General features: G+C 38.1%; 1 pseudogene; it reads right to left on the reverse strand.

Moving 5' to 3' along the window:
• Positions 1–47: 47 nt before the first annotated feature.
• LOC101404662 (large ribosomal subunit protein uL11 pseudogene) lies at positions 48–10990 on the reverse strand (annotated as a pseudogene).
• Between the last annotated feature and the right edge of the window lie 4856 nt (positions 10991–15846).

The raw sequence follows: 15846 nt of genomic DNA on the forward strand, positions 1-15846 counted from the left end.
CTTGATGGGAAATATTCCCCCTGAAGGCCAGGCAGGAGGTTACTGGACTACCTTGTCAGGGAGGGGCTGGGCATGCTGGCCATGGTATCTTCCAACAAGAGCCACATGAGAGCCCTGGGTGCTGGGGGAGCCCGGGACCCCATCAGGCAGCAAGTCGTCAGGGGGAGGAAGCTTTTCCCTTCTTTCCTTCTAGGGTCGTGGGCCTGTCTAATAACTAAATTGACATAAGACAGATTAACAAGAGAAAAACAAATTTAATTGTATGTACAGCAGCTCCAAAGATATGAGGCTCCAAAAAGTGACCAAAGCCGGCAGCTTTTATACCTTTTAGACAAAGAAACAAAAAATTTGTGAAGAATTGACAAAACAAAGGGGTTTGGGCTTGGGGTAGTTAATTAGTGAAGAAGTAACAAGGTTTGGTTATAGAGCCTTCTCAGCCCTGAATTCTCTATCTCTGGTAATAAGGATGTCTCTTTACCTCCTGGGATAAGGAGGGTACCACACATGTGGGAGATTTATTTCCTGCTTTTGAGGGGACAAAGGAGGGTCAGAGTATCCTTCTTGTATCTAGTGTTTCTTAAGTAACTTAAGTAGCTCAAGTGGTATTTGGGTGTGGGCTCCCTCCATGCTGGAGGCTATGCAGATGGTTAGGGCCTGGACAACCTCCACAGGGCTGGGAGGCCCCAGCTGCCCATGACCTGCTAACTGGGAGCATACTGTGTATGTGCATGCCCAGCAGCTCAGGGGATCCAGGGATCTGGAACAGGGCAAGGGTCTGGAGAGGCCTGGTCATAGGAGCTGGCTGTTGGGGCACAAGGCATATGCCTAATCACAAGCCTAGCCTACCCAATTAGGAATATTCCCCCTGAAGGTCGAGCTTGGGGTTACTCAGCTACCTTGCCAGACTAAGACTAGGCAGGCTGGTTGGGATATCCTCCAATAAGAGACACCTAGTAGCTTTAGTTACTGCAGAAGCCTGGCACCCCATCAGCAAGCAAGTCAAAATGGAGACTGTCCACAGACCCAGGGGGACCCAGATGCCCAAAGCTGCTGAAAGTGTGCCTACTGTGCACTCCTATGAGGCGCAGTTCAGGTTAGCCAAGGACCTAGATCAGGGCAAGGGTCAGGAATGGCTAGGTCATAGGAGCAGAATCTTTGGGGAATAAGGTATTGACTAATTCCAAGCCTTATCCTACACAAATGCATATATTCCTCCTGAAGGCAGAGTTGGAGGAGGCAGGACTGCCTGACAAGGGCAGGCCAGGAGTCGGGCTGCAGTGTCCTCCAGTAAGAAACATCTGGGAGCCCTGGTAGCTGGAGAAACACAGGACTTCATCAGATAGAGAGTCCAAATGGGGACTGACCCTCGCCAGTTTGTGGCTGTCTCCTGAGAGTGATTTTCCGGTGGTTGGCTCACTCCACACTGAGGCTATGCAGGTATTTGGCGCCTGGCCTAGCTCCACAGGCCTGAAAGGGTACCCCCACCTGCCCAAGGCCTGTAGACTGGGTATGTACTGTGCATGTGCATGCTGAGGAGTTCAGGATGGCCAGGGATCTGGAAAAGGGCAATGGTTCGGAGAGGCTGAGTCACAGGAGTGGGCTCTTGGGGAGCAAGGAGTGTGCCTAATAGCAAGCCCTAAACTACCCAATGGGGAATATTTCCTATGAAGGCCAAACTCGAGGTTACTCACTCCTTTATTTGGAATGGATAGAGTGGGGGGTGGCCTGGCTAGGGTATCCTCCCATCAGAGACATCTGGGAGCCTGGTTGCCAGAGAAGCCTAGGACCTCAGCAGGCGGCAAGTCAATATGGGGACAGTCTGTCGCCAGTTTGTAGCTGCCACTTCCAGCGATATCTAGACCTGGCCTCCCTCCACTCTGGAGACTATGCAGATGGTTGGGGCCAGGCCCGAGTTCCACCGGCCTGGAGGGCTGCTGACAGGGTGCGTGCTGCACTTGTGAGTGCTGAGCAGGTCAGGGTAATCAGGAGCCTGAAACAGGAGAGGCCTGGTCACAGGAGCAAGTTCTTGAGGGAACAAGGCATCTGCCTAATTCTGAATCCTATCCTACACAAATGTGTACATTCTGCCTGAGGGCAGAGCTTAAAGATCCTGGACTACCTTGCCAGGGAGTGGCTGGGGTGCCAGCTGGGGTGTCCTTTATATTAAAGGAGATATTTCCATTTCTGATGAATGTATCTATTGATTTCTAGCTGCCGGGATAAGTTCCTGGGCATGCATTGAACGGTTTATTAAAATTGAGGTAATTTTTTTTCTGGGTAGGTTCTTGATTTGATTACTGTAAAATTTCATTTCAAAATTCCAGATACAACTGCTGTATTCAATCTTCTTGGGCCAGGGGTGTGAGCAGCCAACGATAATAACATTTATTTTAATTACAATAATTTATTTCTTAGAGAAGTTTTAGTTTTGCAGGATAATCCTACCTTAAATGGTGTCAGGCCCTTACACATAATCCCTAGATCAATTAGGACAATCAGTAGCAACAGGATAGGTCAGCAGAGTCAGTGTAGTCACACACCATGAGTTAGAAGACATTTCACAGGTGAAATGGAAAATAACAGTTGAGTAAGAAATGACCATGAGGTTCTTCTGAGGATTATCATTTGACTCCTTTTCCCTCTCTCCACCCCTGCAGAGAACATGTGGAAGGACATTTTAGACTGAGAGATGAGCATTTTAGATTGAGAGATCAGCATGAGCAAGAGTAAGGATGTTGGCATGATTTGCAGAGGCGCTCCACTGCTCCAACATCAAGTCTTAGTACAATATTCATGTCTTTCACTACCCTTATTTTCACTTGCATCTCATCAGCTCCCATTCTCATCTCCACTTGCATCTCCCTGCCATCCATCTCTCTGCACACACTACATACCCCTACATATCATTTGTCATTTCCTAAATTTATCATCTTGCACTTTCATATCGTTCTAAATTTGCTTGGAATCATCCCGATTCAGGGATTCCCTTTCCCATTTTCTCTTTTAATCATGTCCTTCTTATGAGTTAGGCCCAAATCACCTTTTCCATCAAAATCTTCTCTGACTATATGTCTTCTACTTCTCTACCAATTGTTCTTACTTCTTCTGTGGAGAGTGTCATTCTTTTGGATAGTTTAGATCTTGAGTGATTTAGGAAACTTCAGTGTTGTGTAGATCACATTCTCAGACATTGTTAAGCAAAAGAAAAATACTACTACAGCATTATGTTCTTGGTTTTATCATCCATGGGCCTTAGAGCATATTCTTCTCAGGAAAAAGCAAGATATATATGCATTATATATGTTTAAAAATCACTCAAGCACAGTCAAAAGACTCTGGCTGTTTAGTAGAATAGTATTTCAACTTCACCCCAGATTAGCTATAAATAGATAAATTTTCTGGGGCCAGCCCAGTGGTGTAGTGGTTAAGTTTGCATGCTCTGCTTCAGCAGCCAGGGGTTCACAGGTTTGGATCCCAGGTGTGGACCTATGCACCGCTCATCAAGCTATGCTGTGGCACCGTCCCATATACAAAATAGAGGAAGATTGGCACAGATGTTAGCTCAGGGCCAGTCTTCCTCACCAAAAAAAAAAAAAAAAAAACAACCCAGAGAAATTTTCTATTTCCCTTAGAATTAAAAAAAATAAAACACTTTCAAAACTATCTGCTTCTTCCTGACTTGACCTCACTTAAAGTTACTGAAATGGAGAAATTCACTTATTGGCAAAGAGTGATTTGGATCATTGTTGGTAGAAGACGTTTTAATTCAGTTCATTTCAGTAACTACTTATTAGATTCTGGGCTTAGTGTTAGCATTGGGTCAAACACTATATGTTGTTAACGGTATCCGTGGTTCTTTCTCTCAAACAGTTTACAATTTCGTTTATGAAAACATGCCAAGATAATTCCCATGGAAAGTAGTCTTAGAGTTTCAAAAGGTTGATTTACGGACAAGGTATACTTTCAAATGTTTTCAGTTAAGGAATTCATATTGTCTTTTGTGTATAGAATCTAGAGTGGGGCCTTAACTGTGAATGGTAACTTCTGAAAGTCTTAGCACCCCATCTCAAAATACAAGAAGCAAAAAAAACATGTCTCTGTTGGGTTCCTGGACTTGAGTTAACAGCATCTACTAGTTCACCTTTAGGGGGATGGAGAAAAAACTGATATCCTACTAGACACTCACATTTGCCCCTATTCTTTCCTTCTCTGATTAATTCAAGTGACTTTGAAGTCAGATATGTAGTCAACAAGAGATATGGCTCTTCATTATAACAGCAACATTAATTTTTCACTCACTTTGTTCCTACCAAATATTTTAATAACTCTACACTTATTGATTTATTTGTTTCTCACAATAACCCTACAAACCAGGAGCTATGGTTACACCAATTTTACAGGAGTGGAAATGAGGCACAAAGAAGTTAATTAGCTTTTATATAATGATAATAAGTGTCAGAGTTGGAACGCGAATCTAGGAAGCCTCATTTAATAACATTTGCTCTTTGTAATTCATTTTAAACTCATTTGAGAAGATTTTACCCTTCAATGAGTATCACAAAACTTTTCATGACTGACTTTGTAAAGTTTTTCCCCAGTCTTGCTACTACTTTTATGTATGTCTAGAAACCTCTGAAGTGGGTCATGTTAGCCCTTTTTTTTTTTTTTTTGCTTCAAGGCAACACTGTGCATTAGGCCATTCAAAATCAACCATCAGAATTAGCACAAGGTAATTTCATAGCCCAAATAGGATACCATTACAAGTTTAGCATTCCAAAAACATGATGATACCTGTGTAGTTTAATATGAACTTCCTTTCTCTATCAAAACAACCCCTCAGATCTATGAAAACAGTGAAATGTCCAAAAAGCTACAAAAATATCTTTATTTATTTTTCTTATTCTACTGTGACCCAGCCAGAGGAAAAGGTTAGCATTTGAAACATAGGATCTATCTTCAACAGCCTAAAACTGGGCCTTCTGCCACTAAGAAAGAAAATACAATATAGAAAAATTGTATCTCTCACTGGAGAACACCAGTAAATTTATAAAATATTACAACTGCAGCTTATGATTCAATTGCTAATTTCATTATACGATTGTATTTAAAAAAGATGTTCGCAGAATTCTTTTAATGAATATTTTATTTTAAATCCATTTGGCACTTAGACATGAAGCATAACAGAGACCCATTGTTATCTGAGATAAAGAACAAAAGAAAGAGATACAATATTGGAAGTAATTTTTAGTTTCAGCTTCATATCAGTACTGGTTAATCTGTAACAGATGTCTGAGGTATAAGATCTGTGAGCTTAAAATATTTTGGGGAAAATCTTTCCTTATGAGTTTAATCGAGGAAAAAACATCATCAAAGTGGTGGAATAGAAGGTTTTTTGTCCCTTCACAGAAACACTGATCTGACAACCATCCACATACAAAAATACCTTCACAAGAGCTATGGAATCCAGGTGAGAGATTACAGCAACCAGGCAAAGAGATAAGAAAAGACACACTGAGGAGAGTAAAGACAGTTTCACTTTACTCACATCACCTCTTCCAAAGCCGGTGAGGTGCAGCACTGAGAGAGAGAGATCCCCTCCACCTGGGAGCCCTCCCAAGGGGAAAGAGAGTGAGGTGAGCATCTGACTTGTCATGAACCCTGGTACCAGGCCTGTCCCAGTGAACTCTGGTGCCAGGCCAGGCCCGTTCTAATCTGCCCCCATGGACCCAGATGCTAGGCCAACCTTAGCTGACCCTAGGGTCAGGCCACTCCCACAGGCTCAGGCTCCAGGCTCATCCTATTAGTCCCTGTAGATCTAGGTTCCTGGCCAGCCCCTGTGGACTCAGATTCCAGGCCCACCCTAATGGATTCAGGGCTCCAAGCCCACCTCCATGGAACCAGGCTTTAGGTCCACTCTAGTATCAGGCTGGCGCCTGTGGACCTAGGCACCAAGCCAACCTGACCTTGGCCCCAGCCTCCAGGCCTGCCTGCCTGTGATCCCTGGCACCAGGCCCTCCCAGAATCTCTGGCAGGGCTGACTGGTGAAGGGTGTTCCCTGCTGGAGCCAGTCTTTAAAGTCTGGAAGAGATGACTACTTCATATGTGCAGATACCAACTCAACGCTACAAGGATCATGAAGAATCAGGGAAACATGAAACAACCAAAAGAGCAAAATAAAGTGCCAGTAACCAACTCTAAAGAAATGGAGATAGCCAAACTGCCTGACAAGAAATTCAGAAGAGATAGGGAATATTTTTTTTCTTCTTTTAAAATTTAGGTCACAATAGTTGATGTCGTGAGGGTGGCAACCATCAAAATTGTAACCCACAGACTGAGCAGTCCCCATGATCTGTTTAATGGTTCCAGAGAGTTCTCTAGATAAATATCGGTGTTGCATCTGTTGGGCAATGTTGACAATCTCATCAAAAGTAATATTTCCACTGTGCTTAATGTTTTTCTGCTTCTTTCTGTTTCTTGGTGATTCCTTGAGGTCTTTGATGATCATGGCAGAGGCAAAAGGTACCACCTCAATCTGAGCCTGTCTGTTCTGAATGGTCAGTTCACTGTAATCCTCAGACCCCCTCCAATCACCAGTTGTCTTGGAGATGTCATCACCAGACTCTTTTGGAGACAGACCCAGAGGGCTGATCTTGGGAGTTAGGGCAGATATGGCACCAACTTCCCCACAGGCGCACCTCAGGTTTATGACTTGGATCTTGTTGGGGTTGAATTTAGGCAGCGTGGTGGAGGCTGCTGGTGTCAGATGAACCCAGATTCAGGACCACCAAAGAAAGCTGCACCTTGGCCTCCCCTGAGCTGAAAGCTGGAGATTATTGAAGCTATTTGAAAGTAGGGTTTCAGATAGTGATAAAGGCTGAATACAAAATACGCTGTGCAAATGAGTAAAATGATATTGAGAAATAGAGACAGCAAATAGGTGCTTTCCAGATTCTTGACTCCAAGGTTTACCTATACTTCATTTGAAATGTCCTCGCAACTAATCTTGTATTCCCTTGTAATGCACTTATATTAAATTACTGAGGTTTTAAATCTTATATTAACCTCTATCGTCACAATTACTTTCTTTCATTTTGTCTTTCAAGACATTTTGTAATTGATAAAAAGCCAGAAGATAAGAAATTATTTTACTGACCAGAAACTTCAACTGAGTCCTAGAACTTTCTAATCAAATATTTTCTTTGCACACTTTTTTTCTCTTTTGTAATCATACCCACTTATACTGAATAAATGGAATCATGGAATGATATATAGTTACAGTGCTCCATTGTTCCCATTCTGTAAGTTGTATAGTAATGTAGTAAAGTGGGAAAAGACAGAACATTGAATCATAAAACATGTCTTGGCTTCATCATGTATTAAATACAACCTTAGGCATAAAACCTAAATTGTGAAGCTCAGTTGCTTTCTTTTAACTGTGAGAATGGTTATGATAATCTAGGGAAATCATAAAATACATGTGAGACTTAGAAGAAGAAAATATCTGAAAATTCATTTTTAATGTCAAATGCTATACAAATGAAATCTTTTCATTAACATCACCTCCTTCTCCATTCTTTGGTGTATTGTTTCAAAAGTACAACATGTGTAGAATTCAAGTAATAATGGTGTAAAATTAGATATAGATCCTAGTTTTACATTATACATGAAGTTTAACTTCAGAGAATAAAATCTAAATGTGAAGCTAAAATAACAATACTTAGAGAAGAAGATGAAACATTTAGCATTTCATTTCAAAGAAGAACACCATAGAAAATAATTAATACTCGATTGACAAACTGGGAGAACACATGTTCAATGTTTAAAGATATAGAGGATGGAAATTTTTGTCCTTTTAATTCACTACTGTACTAAAGATTTTTTCAGAGCTTATTTCTTATCTTGGCAGATCCTTACCAAAGCTCAGAAACTTCACTTCTTATGCTTCCATCCTTAGTTCTGATTTAAACTTCACATTGGCCTTGTAATCTTCTTTCTTATCAGTAATTCTTCACATGTTGTCTTCTTCCACTTTTTCTTTTATTCTAATCCTTATGAAAACAGTAAGGATATTCTTGATTTAAGGACAAAGGACTAAGCTCTAAAATCAAAACCGATAATGGGAAATACATGTTCTCTGCTTTCTCCTGGATAAGTTTTATTCTGCCACTTTACTATAACTTGACATTATTTAAAAAATTCTATTATCTCCTAATTTCCTAGAAAAGATTATTCTTTGTGTTGAGCAATCCTTCCAAGCTCTACTAGAGCAGTCATGAACATGACAGAGTCCTTGGATTTTATGTCTATGTGAAACTCGTAATCCCCAACATAGGAATAAAGGCGCAAAGCAGAGGATGCTACTTAAGAATTTTAGAGTACAATTTATGAATTGCAGTAGTTGTAAAGGAATAAATGAAGATTACAGGTGTGGTTTTCAGGAGAAAACTATAAAAAATTTTTTCTGTAAAACGTATCCGTGGTAGACTATTTGACCTATTGAGATTAAGCGACTCAATAGAAAACTTAAGTATACATCTTCGTAATTTGTAAAAAAGAAAAAGAGAACTGTTCTTTTCCATCTCTTATGTGCTTTGTATTTTTAATACTCAAAAGAAACTAGTTTTGTTTACTTGCTATATTTGAAAGCAATATAAATTCATTCGCAAAAATTTGTTACCACGTTGCCCTTTAATTTAGTCTTAAATATTCTTTCTTCTCTCTACTTATTTTAAATTTTATGCATATTCTAAGGGTGAAGTCCCATAGAAAATATTTGGTGTGAGAAAAAGATTGAGTCATCAAAGACATCCTCTGTGCTAATCTCACAAAATGTCAAAATAGCTTGCACAAGTGTGTTTCCTCCATCTTCAAAACCTCATTCTTTGAGAAAACACAATTATTTCCAAAGGACTCTACTAGTTCTGATTGAGGAAATCAAAGAGCAAACATATTTTCTGGACTGAGCTGACATGCATGCTCTATATTTCCCATTCTTAAGAGTTCAAATATTAGCAACCAAAATTGTGTCTAGCTGCTTGTTCATAATGAATAAACAGCTTGCCTGACTGGGATGGTTGGAGGGTGGGTAGGTAAAATTAAAATATATAAAAGTCTTTTTTAGTAAAAGTTGTTTCTTTCTGTTGCTACTGCTGCAAGAGATTGCCACTCGGTATCTTCTCTCAAGCATTGATCATTTAACAATGTGACTGAAGTTGATTTTAATTGGTTACATGATTTTGATATGTTACGCTAACATTAAATCACATGCACTAGATGTGGAAGGATGATTAGGATTTAATCAGGCAAATATATAATGTAATATTAAAGTTGCAAGGAGAAGCATAGGCAAAGGGTTGAATGTAAGATATATATTTTGTGGATTTTAGGAAAGTAAACATTATAGAAACTTATTTTATGAAGCTATGTGGTACACAATAGCATTAGAAATATGTTTCAATCTCATATGATTGAGAGCTTTATATTCCAGATATGCAAAAAATTCTCTGGAAGTAGAAACAAAGGGATGAAAGACATCAGATCTATTTTACACCAGAGTTGTATATTGAATGGAAAGTAGGGAACAACTGAAAAAGGAGTAGAGGTGTGGGTTGTCTCAGACTGATGGTTTACTATGCAAATAGCATAAAGATATTAAGAGTGAAAGAATCATGCGTCCAGATCATGTATATTTGCATAAGTTAACATGATTGAGTGTCATTCTCTGTACTGATGTCACAGTACCTAATTAAAGACGTTATAAAGCATGCTAAAAATTAGGCTATATCCACAATGAAATGCATTAATTAGGAATTTGAGATTTTCTGGGTTTTTTAAAGGAAATATTAATCCAACAAATGGAGGTTAGGATGGACGAGACATGGAAAACAGCAATATTAGGGGTGAGAGATGTTTAGGACATAGAATGAACTAAAGTACAGAAAGTGATAGATAAATAAGACTAGAATAAAGTTTCTAGATTAGAAATTATTTGACTTTGGTAGGAGAAAGGGTAAAACTGAGGCAAGAAACATGATGCTTTCCATATTTTTACACTGAAAAATTAGGAGTTGTATAATAAACTTTCTTTATTTAGTTTGATGTTCCTTTGGATTAATCAGGGAAAACTGTCCAATTGAGTATACAAAAAGTTTGCTCCGGAGGTTAGGAGAGAGGGTGACGAGATGATGTAGGCTCATCCACATTTAGATAAATGTTAATATCTGGGACATATAAAGAAAACAGCTTATGTAAAGAGAAGAAGGTCTAAAACAGAACTTCAAGGAAAGACAGTGGAGAGAGAGAGGAGTTCAAAGAGAGAAAATTAGTCAAAGAAGCAATAAGACCACCATAAGTGAGATTAAGGATGGGAAAATTTGCATTAATTATCTACAGTGTGAAATGTTCTAGGACTGAAAATTGCCCATTTAATTGGCAATTTTATGATCAATGGTAATCTTAAATGTGACTGAACTTCTCTTAGAGTGTATTGAGAAGTAATCTAAAGATGAGATGTCACAAATAAAGATGCAACAAATAAAAATTTACTCATTAAGTAGCTTCTCTTATAATGAAAAGTTTCCATATTTGTGATAAGAAAACATGTGATTGCCTGTATGCTTCACATTACTACTTCCAGAATATATTATTCAATGTCATTTTATCCAATACTATGACTATTGTTAACGTTGCTAAAAAGAAAAGCATTAACTTATTATCATCTGTATCTACATTTTTTTCCTTCTATTTCCATTAAACCATTCCTTTTTGATAATGCAACTTGATAAGCATTTATATAATTTATTCTGTACCAGATTGTGATGGTTAATTTATGTGAAAACTTTCCTGAGCTAAGAGGTGACCAGATAGCTGGTAAAATATTATTTCTGGGTTCGTCTATGAGAGTGTTTCAGGAGGAGATTAGCATTCAAATCAGTAGACTGAGTAAAGAAAATCTACCTTCACCAATGTGGGCAGTCATCATCCAACCCATTGAGGGCCAAAATAGAACAAAAAGGCAGAGGAAGGGTGAATTCTCTCTCTCTTCTTAAGCTGGGACATCCATCTTCTCCTGCCCTTAGACATCAGAGTTCCTGGTTCTTGGGCCATCAGAATCTGTGACTTGTGTAGTGACCCCCACCCCCACCTTTGGCCTCTGACTGGGAGCTACACTGTTGGCTTCCTTGGTTTTCAGGCCATCATATTTGGACTGAATTATACCACTGGCTTTTCTGATTCTCCAGCTTGCACATGGCAGATCATGGCATATCTCAGCCAATTCCCATAATAAATCTCCTCGTACATCTATACATACCCTATTGGTTCTGTTTCTCTGCAGAATCCTAGACTAATAATAATCCTAGACTAATCTAATACATAGATCTTCTTATCTGCTCACCTTTAATAACCTGTATGCTCCTACATTCTTGGCCATTTTCTTTTCTAAGTCTCCATTCTTCTTTTTTCTTTTTTTATTGAGATCGTAATAGTTTATAACATTGTGAAATTTCTGTCGTACATTACTGTTTGTCAGTCACCATGTAAATGCTCCCCTTCACCTCTTGTGCCCATTCCCCAACCCCCTTACCCCTGGTAAACACCAAACTGTTCTCTCTGTCTGTGTGTTAGTTTATCTTCCACATATGAGTGAAATCAGATGGTGTTTGTCTTTCTCTGTCTGGCTTATTTTGCTTAACATAATATGTTCCAGGTCCATTCACGTTGTTGTGAATGGGACAATTTTGTCTTTTTTATGGCTGAGTAGTATTCCATTGTATACATATACCACATCTTCTTTATCCAATCATCAGTCGATGGACACTTGGGTTGCTTCCACTACTTCGCTATGGTGAATAATGCTGCAATGAATATAGGCGTGCATAAGCCTCTTTGGATTGCTGATTTCAAGTTCATTGGATAAATACCAAGTAATGGAATAGCTGGGTCATATGGTATCTCTATTTTTAATTTTTTGAGGAATCTCCATACTGTTTTCCATGCAGTTCAAACTGGCTTCACCAGTTTTACCAGTTTGAACTCCAACCAGCAGAGTAGGAGGGCTCCCTTTTCTCCACAACCTCTCCAACATTTGTTTATTTTTTGTCTTGATGATTATAGCCATTCTAAGGAGTATAAGGTGATATCTTAGTGTAGTTTTGATTTGCAATTCCCTGAGGATTAGTGAAATTGAACATCTTTTCATGTGCCTATTGGCCATCTGTATATCTTTGTTTGAAAAATGTCTGTTCATATCCTCTGCCAGTTTTTGGGTCAGGTTTTTTGTGTTTTTGTTGTTCAGTTATGTGAGTTCTTTATATATTATGAGGATTAACCCCTTGTCAGATTTATGATTTGCAAATATTTTCTCCCAACTGGTGGGTTGTCTTTTCATTTTGATCCTGGTTTCCTTTGCCTTGAAGAAGCTCCTTAGTCTGATGAAGTCCCACTTGTTTATTTTTCTTTTCTTTCCCTTGTCTGGTTAGACATGGAATTTGAAAACATCCCTCTAAGACTGATGTCAAAGAGTGTACTGTCTATATTTTCTTCTAGGAGTTTTATAGTTTCAGGTCTTACCTTCAAGTCTTTGATGCATTTTGAGTTAATTTTTGTGTATGACTAAAGATAATGGTCTACTTTCATTCGTTTGCATGCGACCGTCCAGTTTCCCCAGCACCATTTATTGATGAGATTTCCTTTCTCCATTGTATATTCTTAGCTACTTTGTTGAAGATTAGCTGTCCATAGATGTTTGCTTTTGTTTCTGGGCTTTCAATTCTGTTCCATTGATCTGTGTATCTGTTTTTGTACCAGTACCATGCTGTTTTTATTATTATAGCCTTGTAGTATATTTTGAAGTTATGGATTGTGATGCCTCCAGCTTTGTTCTTTTTTCTCAGGATTGCTCAGGAGGTCTTTTGTTGCCCCATTTGAATTTTAGTATTCTTTGTTCTATTTCTGTGAAGAATGTCATTGGGATTGCATTGAATATGTAGATTGCTTTAGGTAGTATGGACATTTTAACTGTGTTTATTCTTCCAATCTAAGTGCATGGAATATTTTTCCATTTCTTTATGTCATCATTGATTTCACTCAGTAATGTCTTATAGTTTTCATTGTGTAGGTCTTTCACCTCCTTGGTTAAATTTATTCCTAGATATTTTATTCTTTTTGTTGCTGTTGTAAACGGGATTGTATTCTTGAGTTCTCTTTCTGTTAGTTAGATATTAGAGTATAGAAATGCAACTGATTTTTGTAAGTTGACTTTGTACTTTTCAACTTTGCTGTAGTGGTTGATTATTTCTAATAGTTTTCCGATGGATTCTTTAGAGTTTTCTATATATAAAATCATACCATCTGCAAAAAGAGAGAGTTTCACTTCTTCATTGCCTATTTGGATTCCTTTTATTTCTTTTTCTTGACTAATTGATCTGGCCAAAATCTCGACTACTATGTTGAATAAGAGTGGCGAGAGTAGGCACCGTTGTCTTGTTCCTATTCTCAGAGGGATGGCTTTCAGTTTTTCCCCATTGAGTATGGTGTTGGCTATGGGTTTGTCATATATGGCCTTTATTATGTTGAGACACTTTCTTTCTATACCCATTTTCTTGACAGTTTTTATCATAAATGGATGTTGGATCTTGTCAAATGCTTTTTCTGCATCTATTGAGATGATCATATGGTTTTTATTCCTCATTTTGTTAACGTGGTGTATCACATTGATTGATTTACAGATGTAGAACCATCCCTGTGTCCCTGGTATAAATCCCACTTGATCATAGTGTATGATCTTCTTAATGTATTGCTGCAATCGGTTTTCCAATATTTTGTGGAGGATTTTTGCATCTATGTTCATCAGCGATATTGTCTTGTAATTTTCCTTCTTTGTGTTGTTCTTGTCTGGCTTTGGTAACAGGGTGATGTTGGGTCTGTAGAATGTGTTAGGAAGTGTTCCATCTTCTTCTATTTTTTGGAATAGTTTGAGAAAGATAGGTATTAAATCTTTTTGGAATGTTTGATAAAATTCTCCAGAGAAGCCATCTGGTCCTGGACTTTTATTTTTGGGAAAGTTTTTGATTATTGTTTCAATTTGTTTACTTGTGATTGATATATTCAGATTCTCTATTTCTTCTTGATTCAGTTTTGGGAGGTTGTGTGAGTCTGAGAATTTATCCATTTCTTCTAGATTGTCCAATTTGTTGGCATATAGTTTTTCATAGTATTCTCTTTTACTCCTTTGTATTTCTGTGGTAACTATTGTAATTTCCCTTCTTGCATTTCTAATTTTATTCATTTGAGTCTGCTCTCTTTTTTTCTTAGTGAGTCTGGCTAATGGTTTGTCAATTTTGTTTATCTTCTCCAAGAACCAGATCTTTGTTTCATTGATCGTTTCTACTGGTTTTTTTTTTGGGGGGGGGGGTTCAATTTTATTTATTTCTGCTCTAATTTTTGTTATTGCCCTCTCTCTGCTGACTTTTGGCTTTGTTCTTCTTTTTCTAATTCTGTTAGTCGTAGTTTAAGATGGCTTATTTGAGAATTTTCTTGTTTGTTAAGGTGGGCTTGTATTGCTATGAATTTCTCTCTCAGGACTGCTTTTGCTGCATTTCATATGAGTTGGTAGGGTGCATTTTCATTTGAATTCGTTTCCACATATTTTTTCATTTCTCCTTTAATTTCTTCAATGATCCATTGGTTGTTCAGTAGCATGTTGTTTAGTCTCCACATCTTTGTCACATTCCCAGTTTTTTTCTTGTAGTTGATTTCTAGTTTCATAGCATTATGGTCAGAAAAGATGCTTGTTATGATTTCAATCTTCTTAAATTTATGGAGGCTTGCCTGTTTTCCCAACATATGGTCTATCCTTGAGACTGTTCCATGCATGCTTGAGAAGAATGTGTATTCCGCTGTGTTTGGGTGGAGTGCTTTCTCTATATCTATTAAGTCCATCTTGTCTAGTTTTTTGTTTAATTTCAGTTTCCTTATTGACATTCTGTCTTGGTGATCTATCCAGTGATGTAAGTGGGGTGTTGAGGTCCCCTACTATTATTGTGTTGTTGTTATTATCTCCTTTTATGTTTTTTAATAGTTGCTTTATGTACTTTGGTGCTCCTGTGTTGGGTGTGTATACATTTATAAGTGATATTTCTTCTTGGTGGAATGTCCCTTTTATCATTATATATTGTCCCTCTTTGTCTCTCATTACCTCTTTTATCTTGAAGTCTACTTTGTCTGATATAAGTACGGCAACACCTGTTTTCTTTTGTTTGCTGTTAGCTTGGAATATCATCTTCTATCCCTTCACTCTGAGCCTGTGTTTGTCTTTAGAAGTTAAATGTGTTTCTTGGGTCTTGTTTTTCAATCTATCATGCCACTATGTGTCTTTTGATTGGAGAATTCAATCCATTTACGTTTTGCATGATTCTTGATATATGATCGTTTAATGCTGCTATTTTATTGCTCATTTTCTGGTTCTTCTGCATTTCTTTTGTTTCTCATCCTGTGTGTTTTGGACTACCAATTCAGTTTTTAGTTTTCTGTTATACTTTTCTTAGTTTTCTCTTTATTTCTCATATGTGTCTCTATTCTCATTATTTGTTTAGTGGTTACTATGAGGTTTGTAGAAAAAAATATCATAGATGAGATAGTCCATTTTCTGACAGCCTCTTATTTCCTTAGACTAAGTTGATTCCACTCCTTTCCTCTTCCCCTTCTAAGTTATTATTGTCACAACTTATTCCATCTTGTGTTGTGAGTTTGTGGTTCAAATGACTAGATTATATTTATTTTTGGTGTTTTCCTTCCTTTTATCTTGATGTTATAATTAAGTGTTTGCTAACCAGATCTGATAGAAAG

Source organism: Ceratotherium simum, chromosome 17, assembly GCF_057802395.1.
Source record: "Ceratotherium simum simum isolate JZ-2026a chromosome 17, ASM5780239v1, whole genome shotgun sequence".
NCBI lineage: Eukaryota > Metazoa > Chordata > Mammalia > Perissodactyla > Rhinocerotidae > Ceratotherium > Ceratotherium simum.